This window comes from Lactuca virosa, chromosome 6 (genome assembly GCF_052849685.1).
Source record: "Lactuca virosa cultivar CGN04683 chromosome 6, Lactuca_virosa_CGN04683_v6, whole genome shotgun sequence".
Classification (NCBI taxonomy): Eukaryota; Viridiplantae; Streptophyta; class Magnoliopsida; order Asterales; family Asteraceae; genus Lactuca; species Lactuca virosa.
Window position 1 is genome coordinate 248043054 of NC_136431.1, and position 12773 is coordinate 248055826.

The window sequence follows — 12773 nt, forward strand, 5'->3', positions numbered from 1 at the left end:
AGTGGAGAATCAATTGGGCAGGAAGATAAAGATGCTTCGATCTAATCGAGGAGGAGAGTATCTTAGTATCCAGTTCCACGACTATCTTAAGGAATGTTAAATTGTTTCACAATTGACGTCGCCTAGGACACCACAGCTTAATGGTGTAGCTGAGAGGCGCAATCGAACCTTGCTGGACATGGTTCGTTCTATGATGAGTCGAGCTTCGCTACCTATCTCATTCTGGGGGTATGCCTTAGATACTGCCGCCCATATCCTTAATCTAGTCCCAACTAAAAAGGTTGCCAAAACACCTCACGAGATGTGGACAGGGAAGGTTCCCTCGTTAGCACACATCAAAGTTTGGGGTTGTGAGACTTTTATGAGAAAAGAAACTCACGAAAAGCTCGAACCTCGTAGTGAGCGATGTATTTTCATCGGCTACCCACAGAAATCCTTTGGATATCTCTTTTATAGACCGAGTGACAATGTTGTCTTCATTGCGAGGAGAGGAGTCTTTCGCGAGATAGAGCTCATATTCCAGAAGGACAGTGGGAGACAAATTGACCCTGAAGAGCTTTAAGAGTTAAGTGATGAAGGAACCTCAAACGCTAGTGCTCAACCTGAGGAGGAAACTCCAGTTGAACCGATTGATGAGTCCTTACCTCTAAGGCGTTCCAGTAGAGTTAGACAGACACCTGAGTTTTATGGTTTCCATATTACTTCTGAGGGTGATACATTTATCAGTGATAGTACACTGGTAAATTTGGATGAACCTAACAACTACAAGGAAGCCATGGCAGGCCCTGAGTCTGCAAAATGGAAAGAGGCAATGAACAACGAGATTCAGTCCATGTATGACAATCAAGTATGGAACTTGGTTGGCAATCTACCAGGCTGTAAGACAGTCGGGTGCAAATGGATCTTCAAGAAGAAGACCGACATGGATGGGAAAGTACACACTTATAAGGCACGGTTGGTTGTGAAGGGCTTTACTCAAACTCCTGGAGTTGACTATGATGAGACCTTCTCACTAGTGGCTAAGATTAAATCTATAAGGGTTATGCTAGCCATAGCTGTATTTCATGATTATGAAATATGGAAAATGGATATCAAAACCGCTTTCCTTAATGGGAAGTTGGCTGAGGATGTTTACATGAATCAGCCAGAGGGTTTTGTCGATACAAAGTACCCTGATAGAGTGTGTAAGCTTGAGAAATCCATTTATGGATTTAAATAAGCATCTCGCAGATGGAATCTTTGTTTCGATGAGAAAGTCAAAGAGTTTGGTTTTTCGAGAAGTGAGGATGAGTCATGTGTATATGTCAAAGCTAGTGGGAGTATAGTTATCTTTCTCGTGTTGTATGTGGATGACATATTGCTCATAGGAAACGACATTCCAACCTTGCAGGAAGTTAAGTCCTGGCTTGGGAAGTGTTTCGCTATGAAGGACCTCGGAGAAGCTGCATACATTCTAGGGATAAGGATATTGAGAAACAGGAGTAAAAGACTAATAGGACTTAGTCAAAGTACCTATTTGGACAAGGTGTTGAAACGTTTCAACGTGCAAGATTCTAAGGGAGGAGAATTACCTATCCAAAGTAATGCCAGACTGAGTAAGACTCAAAGTCTGATTACCGATGCTGAAATAGCATAAATGAGTCGAATACCATATGCTTCTGTCTATGGCTCGATCATGTATGATATGACCTGTACTCGCCCTGATGTAGCCTTTGCATTGAGCATGGTTAGCAGATATCAAGGGAATCCTGGTAAAGCTCACTGGACTACGGTAAAGAACATTCTTAAGTACATGCGAAGGACTAAGGACTGGATCCTTACTCTTGGTGGGAGTGATGACTTAAGAGTGGTAGGGTATAGTGATGCCAACTTTTAGACCGACAAAGATAATTTTCGCTCCCAGTCGGGCTGGATATTTACCCAAAATGGAGGAGCAATAACTTGGAAAAGTTCCAAATAGGTGACTGTAGCTGATTCAACCTGTGAATCAGAGTATATAGCAGCGAATGAAGCATCGAAGGAGGCGATATGGCTGAAGAACTTCATCGGCGACCTTGGAGTTGTACCAGCTATAAAGGAGCCCATGGACATTTTTGTGATAGCGATAGTGCAGTTGCCTTATCCAAGGAAACAAAAGATCATAGCAGATCAAGACACATCAATAGAAAATATCACTTCATAAGACATCAAGTAGAAGAGGGACTCCTCGTGGTTAAGAGGGTATTGTCAGAAGAGAATCCAGCAGATCCCCTTACGAAGCGACTGAGTAGGGTTAATCACTTGCAGCACACTAGTAGTGTCGGGCTGAAGGACGATATTAGTTTTAGTGATTAGATAGAATTTTAGAAACTTGTAATAGTCAAAATGCAATTAAGATTTGATGATTGAATAAAAGGTGTTTTTATTTATAAGTAGCGTTACTATCTTGTGTCAATTATTTACTATTGTTTCATTTTGCATGTTTTGACTTCCTATATAATAAGATTATTCAAACTATCCACATTCGATCATACTTTGGAAGTAGGTTATAAAAGAAGACTGTCATTGATGGGTTTTTGTATGATTATGTAAGGTGTTAGACATATCAAAAGATTGCTACAAACATTCATGAGTGTTCTTGAAATAAGATTTGAGTGTTGGACTAAACCCACGCTCACGTATCACTTCACGGAATTTATCACGCGTGATTGTGAGACGATAATATCGTATAATCTTCAAACCAAGATATATGAGTTGGCAATTATTTGTTGATTGTACATTAGTAGTGCGAAAACGCATCAGTAACTCGATGTTATAAAATGTGCTATTATGTATGATTCAATGGATAGTTAGTACAAGCATATAAGTCGAAGTTTATCTGTTCCTTTTATCCTAAGAGGATTAAAAGCGATATCTAGTGCCCCTCGATGATTTTGTTTTGACTTATGTGTCGGGTATGGTCAGAACTCTATTGATGTGTTCAATTAAGTTCTAAGTCAAACAAATCGGAAATCGGGAAACAAACTGCAGGACAATAAGTATGACTATGTTCCATGTATTTGTCCGCATGATATCTTGTAGAACAGAGGATTATATGATCACTTATCTAATGGACACATCAGAGTATGTCAGCGGCTTTTTGAGAGTTACGATTGCTAATCGGATTTTAAGTTACATTGGCAATTACAGTTATTAGACTTATCCAAGTGGTAGACTGTTGGAAAATGTGTCTAAGCCCATAATAATAATTGGTATGTACTTGACCCGATAGTAGCATGGTCCATTTGGGTTGCATTCATCAAAGCAATATGTTAGGAAGGATATTTGGGTAAGAGGTTAATTATGATTTATTAATATATTATAAGTATAATATATTAATTGAGGAATCATATTATTTAATTAGTATTGATCAAGAATTATTTTAAGAATTAATTTGGTGATCAAAAGAGACTAATTAATTTGATACATATGAGTTGGGCTAATGATCCATGGTTTGATTTGTGATGGGCTTATGGGTTAATCCATGAAGTATTTATCCAAATCAAATGGGTGGATCATAAGCTTATGGGTATGGATTAGGGTTACACATGACCCTTGATATTCGACACACACACACACACACACACACATATATATATATATATATATATATATATATATATATATATATATATATATAGATATATAGATATATGTGTGTGTGTATCTATATGCACTAAAATCGGTTACACCTTACACTCTAAGAAGAGAGAACCAATTTTGAGTCTCCATAACCTCTCCATATTCATCCTAAATTGTTCTTGGTGTTTTGTGATTCCATTTGAGGCATCATACTATTGGTGCTAAGCTTTCTTGAGGCCAAGTTGTTCAAGCTACTACACAAGGTAATATTCTAACTAGTTTTTATGATTCAAATATCACCTTGCATGCTAGTTTAGGCTTCATGCTTTGGAAAATGTTTATTGCATGTATAATTAGAGAAAAACTTAGATCCAAAGCATTAGGGTTGTATGTGCACCATAGGAATATTAGAGTACATAAAACACAACAATTTATGTGCACATGATTGTTTGATTGGGGGTTGGGTAAAGGCGGCCATGCTTTGTGCTTGTGCCAACATACCCATCGCGGACCGGATAGACTGCAGACCCGGTTAGGGCAGACTAGTCAGACCGAAGGCCCGACGAGCGGTACGGATAGGTTGAAGGCCCTTAGAGGCGGTCCAAACATGCCGATGGCTCGGAGAGCGGTCCAGATAGACTGATGGCCCTGCGAGGCGGTCCAGTCAAGCTGATGGCTCATTATGCATGTTGTTTGTTTGCTATGATATGGTTATATTTGTATGGGGTTGGTATTTTGGGGGAACTCACTAAGCTTCGGGCTTACAGTTTTTGATTATGTTTCAGGTACTTCTGATGATCGCGGGAAGGCGGAGGCGTGATCGTGCACCTCCTTATGTTTTTATGATTTAATTTTGGGATACTCTGACATGAAACCATTTTGAAAACAAATTTGTATTAATTATTGGTTTTTGAATGATTTAAAAAGTTTTAATTTGGTTTGAATTTTATGGGTGTTATATTCATCCAGCTATCCCACTGAGATCAACATTTTCTTTAGATCGAGAATGTATTTCACATCCTTCAAAACCCAGGTTGTACCCATTGAAGTTTTTAAAGCTACATCTCCAATACTAGTGATCTTCAGAATTTTAGCATCTACCAGACGAACAGTACCGCTGTTAGGTCTGAAATTTTTCATGATTTCTTTGTTGTGACAAGCGTGAAACGGTGCTTCTGAATCTATCACCCAAGAGTCGATTGGATTCTCTTCACAACAAATCAGTTCATCATCGTAGTCTTCAGCCACATTCATCTCCTTCTTGCTATTATCTGCAGGAGGTTTAGGACATTTATTTATGAAATGTCCTATTTCATTACAATTCCAACAGTTTATTTCTTTTTTGCTTCTTGACTGTCCTCTCTTCCCTTACTTTGATCTTTTACTTCCGTATCCACCTCTGTTTTGTTTTTTGCCCTCTCTTCCATATTGAGTAAACTGGTGGAACCTTCTCCTGCATTCCTTCTCTGAACATCTTCACCAACAATCTGATCTCTGATGCTTTCGAATGTGAGTTTTGTAGTTCTTGAAGAACTACTGACTGTAGTAACTGTTCTAGCCCAACTTTCGAGTAACGAAGATAATAATAACAAATCCGACCTTCGCCTAATTATCCAAAACTACCATTATCACAAAAATAAAGTTTCACAAACCAAGTTATCAAACACATAATTATCCAAAACAACCATTATCATAAAATATCAGAGTTCTCAAATTGTCCTAGTAACAAATCTCCCAGCGAGTGTGTACAATCAGACCTTCGCCTTCCCGCGGTCTTTAGAAGTACCTGAAACACATAAATCAACAACTGTAAGCACGAATGTTAGTGAGTTCCCCAAGATAACACATACAACACAACATAAATCAACAACTATGAGTTATCAGTAACACTAGGGACTATTAGCAGTCCCAATGGGCAACATCACGCCCTATGGGTTATCAGCAACCCTGGAGACTATCCGTAGTCTCCGTCACACATAAACAACATAATACAAAATAATAGTTAGACCCAGCTGGTCATCACAAATACAACTATTCCACCACACAGGTAAGAATAAGTGAGGAGACTCACCTGATACTGACGACAAGTAAATCTCACACCCGAACTGTCGAAACTAGACTCCGCCAAGTCAACGAAATAATTAACCCTAATCAATAAGTACGGTCCAAAACTCAACTCATGAGTCTAAATCCCACAACTAAATCCTTTAATGGAAAAAATACCATTTTGCCCTTCTCATGGTCTAAAACCCTAAATCTTGACCAAAAGTCAAAAGTCAACGGAAGTCAACTGCATAGCATGTACGATGGGCGTATTCTTCCTTATACGGGGGGTACTACACGGTCAGCAACCAATCGGGGATGGAACCGGCTATATGGGGCGTAGCCAGGACTACGCCCGGCATACTCCGTCTAATTCAGCTTTCACCAACTTTTGTGTCTTAATCCCCTAAGACTTCTAACCCAACCTCAGATCTGACCATCCTAGGGTGTCTTAATCCATAAAGTCGTCGACTTTAAGCCTTTTCATGGCTAGGAAGGACCCAATGTTTAGCTTCAATCACACTCTAAGTTACTTTACTCATGCATGGACCATAGGGAATGATCAAGCAACCATTTTTATGAATCTACAAGTCCCGAAATGCATGAAAGGATAACTAATATTCTCTGGAGTGCTCCAAACTCATAAAGGTCCAAACTTGGGGACAAGAAGCTCATAAACCTCATCCATGGAGATCAACAAGGAAACTTATCAAGGTACAAACTTTATACCTGAAAAAGATGCACAATGTATGCCACTTCGAGGGTGAAAACCACCGCCCCAATTCTGGAAAGGATCGGAGTGGGATACTTTATACCTGAAAAAGACGCACAATGTATCCCACTCGGAGTGGTTCCAAATATTGAGGGCGAAACCCACCGCCCCAAATTCCAAATCCTGTGTGGGATACTTTGCTTCGTGAGGCTTTAGTTGTCTCTAAGTGTATGCAATCACATGCCCCCTCTGCATCAACACATCATCCAACCCTGCAATGGATGCATCACAATATACTACGAAGTCATCAACTCGCTCAGGGAGGGCAAGTACCGGCGCTTCACACAGTCTATGGCGGAGAGTCTCAAATGATGCATGCTGCTCAGGCCCGCAACTAAACACAACATCCCTCCTTGTCAGCCTGGTGAGAGGAACAGTAATCTTGGAGATATCTCTAATGAATCTCCGATAATATCCAACCAAACCGAGGAAGCTCTGAATCTCAGATGGAGATCTTGGCACTTCCCACTGCATTACCGCCTCTATCATAGTTGGGTCGACCAAGATATTATTCTGGTTGGCAAGGTGTCCCAGAAACTGAACTTCGCGCAACCAGAAGTCACTGGATCCTTACTCTTGGTGGGAGTGATGACTTAAGAGTGGTAGGGTATAGTGATGCCAACTTTTAGACCGACAAAGATAATTTTCGCTCCCAGTCGGGCTGGATATTTACCCAAAATGGAGGAGCAATAACTTGGAAAAGTTCCAAATAGGTGACTGTAGCTGATTCAACCTGTGAATCAGAGTATATAGCAGCGAATGAAGCATCGAAGGAGGCGATATGGCTGAAGAACTTCATCGGCGACCTTGGAGTTGTACCAGCTATAAAGGAGCCCATGGACATTTTTGTGATAGCGATAGTGCAGTTGCCTTATCCAAGGAAACAAAAGATCATAGCAGATCAAGACACATCAATAGAAAATATCACTTCATAAGACATCAAGTAGAAGAGGGACTCCTCGTGGTTAAGAGGGTATTGTCAGAAGAGAATCCAGCAGATCCCCTTACGAAGCGACTGAGTAGGGTTAATCACTTGCAGCACACTAGTAGTGTCGGGCTGAAGGACGATATTAGTTTTAGTGATTAGATAGAATTTTAGAAACTTGTAATAGTCAAAATGCAATTAAGATTTGATGATTGAATAAAAGGTGTTTTTATTTATAAGTAGCGTTACTATCTTGTGTCAATTATTTACTATTGTTTCATTTTGCATGTTTTGACTTCCTATATAATAAGATTATTCAAACTATCCACATTCGATCATACTTTGGAAGTAGGTTATAAAAGAAGACTGTCATTGATGGGTTTTTGTATGATTATGTAAGGTGTTAGACATATCAAAAGATTGCTACAAACATTCATGAGTGTTCTTGAAATAAGATTTGAGTGTTGGACTAAACCCACGCTCACGTATCACTTCACGGAATTTATCACGCGTGATTGTGAGACGATAATATCGTATAATCTTCAAACCAAGATATATGAGTTGGCAATTATTTGTTGATTGTACATTAGTAGTGCGAAAACGCATCAGTAACTCGATGTTATAAAATGTGCTATTATGTATGATTCAATGGATAGTTAGTACAAGCATATAAGTCGAAGTTTATATGTTCCTTTTATCCTAAGAGGATTAAAAGCGATATCTAGTGCCCCTCGATGATTTTGTTTTGACTTATGTGTCGGGTATGGTCAGAACTCTATTGATGTGTTCAATTAAGTTCTAAGTCAAACAAATCGGAAATCGGGAAACAAACTGCAGGACAATAAGTATGACTATGTTCCATGTATTTGTCCGCATGATATCTTGTAGAACAGAGGATTATATGATCACTTATCTAATGGACACATCAGAGTATGTCAGCGGCTTTTTGAGAGTTACGATTGCTAATCGGATTTTAAGTTACATTGGCAATTACAGTTATTAGACTTATCCAAGTGGTAGACTGTTGGAAAATGTGTCTAAGCCCATAATAATAATTGGTATGTACTTGACCCGATAGTAGCATGGTCCATTTGGGTTGCATTCATCAAAGCAATATGTTAGGAAGGATATTTGGGTAAGAGGTTAATTATGATTTATTAATATATTATAAGTATAATATATTAATTGAGGAATCATATTATTTAATTAGTATTGATCAAGAATTATTTTAAGAATTAATTTGGTGATCAAAAGAGACTAATTAATTTGATACATATGAGTTGGGCTAATGATCCATGGTTTGATTTGTGATGGGCTTATGGGTTAATCCATGAAGTATTTATCCAAATCAAATGGGTGGATCATAAGCTTATGGGTATGGATTAGGGTTACACATGACCCTTGATATTCGACACACACACACACACACATATATATATATATATATATATATATATATATATATATATATATATATATATATATATATATATATATATATATATATATAGATATATGTGTGTGTGTATCTATATGCACTAAAATCGGTTACACCTTACACTCTAAGAAGAGAGAACCAATTTTGAGTCTCCATAACCTCTCCATATTCATCCTAAATTGTTCTTGGTGTTTTGTGATTCCATTTGAGGCATCATACTATTGGTGCTAAGCTTTCTTGAGGCCAAGTTGTTCAAGCTACTACACAAGGTAATATTCTAACTAGTTTTTATGATTCAAATATCACCTTGCATGCTAGTTTAGGCTTCATGCTTTGGAAAATGTTTATTGCATGTATAATTAGAGAAAAACTTAGATCCAAAGCATTAGGGTTGTATGTGCACCATAGGAATATTAGAGTACATAAAACACAACAATTTATGTGCACATGATTGTTTGATTGGGGGTTGGGTAAAGGCGGCCATGCTTTGTGCTTGTGCCAACATACCCATCGCGGACCGGATAGACTGCAGACCCGGTTAGGGCAGACTAGTCAGACCGAAGGCCCGACGAGCGGTACGGATAGGTTGAAGGCCCTTAGAGGCGGTCCAAACATGCCGATGGCTCGGAGAGCGGTCCAGATAGACTGATGGCCCTGCGAGGCGGTCCAGTCAAGCTGATGGCTCATTATGCATGTTGTTTGTTTGCTATGATATGGTTATATTTGTATGGGGTTGGTATTTTGGGGGAACTCACTAAGCTTCGGGCTTACAGTTTTTGATTATGTTTCAGGTACTTCTGATGATCGCGGGAAGGCGGAGGCGTGATCGTGCACCTCCTTATGTTTTTATGATTTAATTTTGGGATACTCTGACATGAAACCATTTTGAAAACAAATTTGTATTAATTATTGGTTTTTGAATGATTTAAAAAGTTTTAATTTGGTTTGAATTTTATGGGTGTTATATTCATCCAGCTATCCCACTGAGATCAACATTTTCTTTAGATCGAGAATGTATTTCACATCCTTCAAAACCCAGGTTGTACCTATTGAAGTTTTTAAAGCTACATCTCCAATACTAGTGATCTTCAGAATTTTAGCATCTACCAGACGAACAGTACCGCTGTTAGGTCTGAAATTTTTCATGATTTCTTTGTTGTGACAAGCGTGAAACGGTGCTTCTGAATCTATCACCCAAGAGTCGATTGGATTCTCTTCACAACAAATCAGTTCATCATCGTAGTCTTCAGCCACATTCATCTCCTTCTTGCTATTATCTGCAGGAGGTTTAGGACATTTATTTATGAAATGTCCTATTTCATTACAATTCCAACAGTTTATTTCTTTTTTGCTTCTTGACTGTCCTCTCTTCCCTTACTTTGATCTTTTACTTCCGTATCCACCTCTGTTTTGTTTTTTGCCCTCTCTTCCATATTGAGTAAACTGGTGGAACCTTCTCCTGCATTCCTTCTCTGAACATCTTCACCAACAATCTGATCTCTGATGCTTTCGAATGTGAGTTTTGTAGTTCTTGAAGAACTACTGACTGTAGTAACTGTTCTAGCCCAACTTTCGAGTAACGAAGATAATAATAACAAATCCGACCTTCGCCTAATTATCCAAAACTACCATTATCACAAAAATAAAGTTTCACAAACCAAGTTATCAAACACATAATTATCCAAAACAACCATTATCATAAAATATCAGAGTTCTCAAATTGTCCTAGTAACAAATCTCCCAGCGAGTGTGTACAATCAGACCTTCGCCTTCCCGCGGTCTTTAGAAGTACCTGAAACACATAAATCAACAACTGTAAGCACGAATGTTAGTGAGTTCCCCAAGATAACACATACAACACAACATAAATCAACAACTATGAGTTATCAGTAACACTAGGGACTATTAGCAGTCCCAATGGGCAACATCACGCCCTATGGGTTATCAGCAACCCTGGAGACTATCCGTAGTCTCCGTCACACATAAACAACATAATACAAAATAATAGTTAGACCCAGCTGGTCATCACAAATACAACTATTCCACCACACAGGTAAGAATAAGTGAGGAGACTCACCTGATACTGACGACAAGTAAATCTCACACCCGAACTGTCGAAACTAGACTCCGCCAAGTCAACGAAATAATTAACCCTAATCAATAAGTACGGTCCAAAACTCAACTCATGAGTCTAAATCCCACAACTAAATCCTTTAATGGAAAAAAATACCATTTTGCCCTTCTCATGGTCTAAAACCCTAAATCTTGACCAAAAGTCAAAAGTCAACGGAAGTCAACTGCATAGCATGTACGATGGGCGTATTCTTCCTTATACGGGGGGTACTACACGGTCAGCAACCAATCGGGGATGGAACCGGCTATATGGGGCGTAGCCAGGACTACGCCCGGCATACTCCGTCTAATTCAGCTTTCACCAACTTTTGTGTCTTAATCCCCTAAGACTTCTAACCCAACCTCAGATCTGACCATCCTAGGGTGTCTTAATCCATAAAGTCGTCGACTTTAAGCCTTTTCATGGCTAGGAAGGACCCAATGTTTAGCTTCAATCACACTCTAAGTTACTTTACTCATGCATGGACCATAGGGAATGATCAAGCAACCATTTTTATGAATCTACAAGTCCCGAAATGCATGAAAGGATAACTAATATTCTCTGGAGTGCTCCAAACTCATAAAGGTCCAAACTTGGGGACAAGAAGCTCATAAACCTCATCCATGGAGATCAACAAGGAAACTTATCAAGGTACAAACTTTATACCTGAAAAAGATGCACAATGTATGCCACTTCGAGGGTGAAAACCACCGCCCCAATTCTGGAAAGGATCGGAGTGGGATACTTTATACCTGAAAAAGACGCACAATGTATCCCACTCGGAGTGGTTCCAAATATTGAGGGCGAAACCCACCGCCCCAAATTCCAAATCCTGTGTGGGATACTTTGCTTCGTGAGGCTTTAGTTGTCTCTAAGTGTATGCAATCACATGCCCCCTCTGCATCAACACATCATCCAACCCTGCAATGGATGCATCACAATATACTACGAAGTCATCAACTCGCTCAGGGAGGGCAAGTACCGGCGCTTCACACAGTCTATGGCGGAGAGTCTCAAATGATGCATGCTGCTCAGGCCCGCAACTAAACACAACATCCCTCCTTGTCAGCCTGGTGAGAGGAACAGTAATCTTGGAGATATCTCTAATGAATCTCCGATAATATCCAACCAAACCGAGGAAGCTCTGAATCTCAGATGGAGATCTTGGCACTTCCCACTGCATTACCGCCTCTATCATAGTTGGGTCGACCAAGATATTATTCTGGTTGGCAAGGTGTCCCAGAAACTGAACTTCGCGCAACCAGAAGTCACACTTGGAAAATTTGGCGTAGAGCCTCTCCATCCTCAAAACCCCAAGAATCTCACGTAAATGCTCCTCGTGCTGCTCTCTGGTCTTCGAATAGATCAGAATTTCATCGATGAAAACAATCACCGATCGATCCAATATAGGCCTGCACGCCCGGTTCATGAGATCCATGAACGTCACCGGTGTGTTGGTGAGCCTAAAAGGCATCACCACGAACTCGTAAGGCCCATAGCGAGTTCGGAAGGTCGTCTTCTGAATATCCTCCTCTCGCACCCTCATCTGATGGTAGCCATACCTCAAATCAATCTTGGAAAACCAAGATGCCCCCTGAAGCTGGTCGAAAAGATCATCAATCCTTGGCAACGGGTAACGGTTTTTCCCCGTCAGCTTGTTCAACTCCCGGTAATCGATGCACATCCGGTGTGAACCATCCTTCTTTACGGTGAAAAGGATCGGTGCTCCCCAAGGAGAACTGTTGGGCCGAATAAACCCTTTTCCTAACAGATCCTATAGCTGAGAGGATAACTCCGTTGGATTAGGTGTCTAAGCCCATAACTATAATTCGTATGTACTTGACCCGATAGTAGCATGGTCCTTTTGGGTTGCCTTCACCAT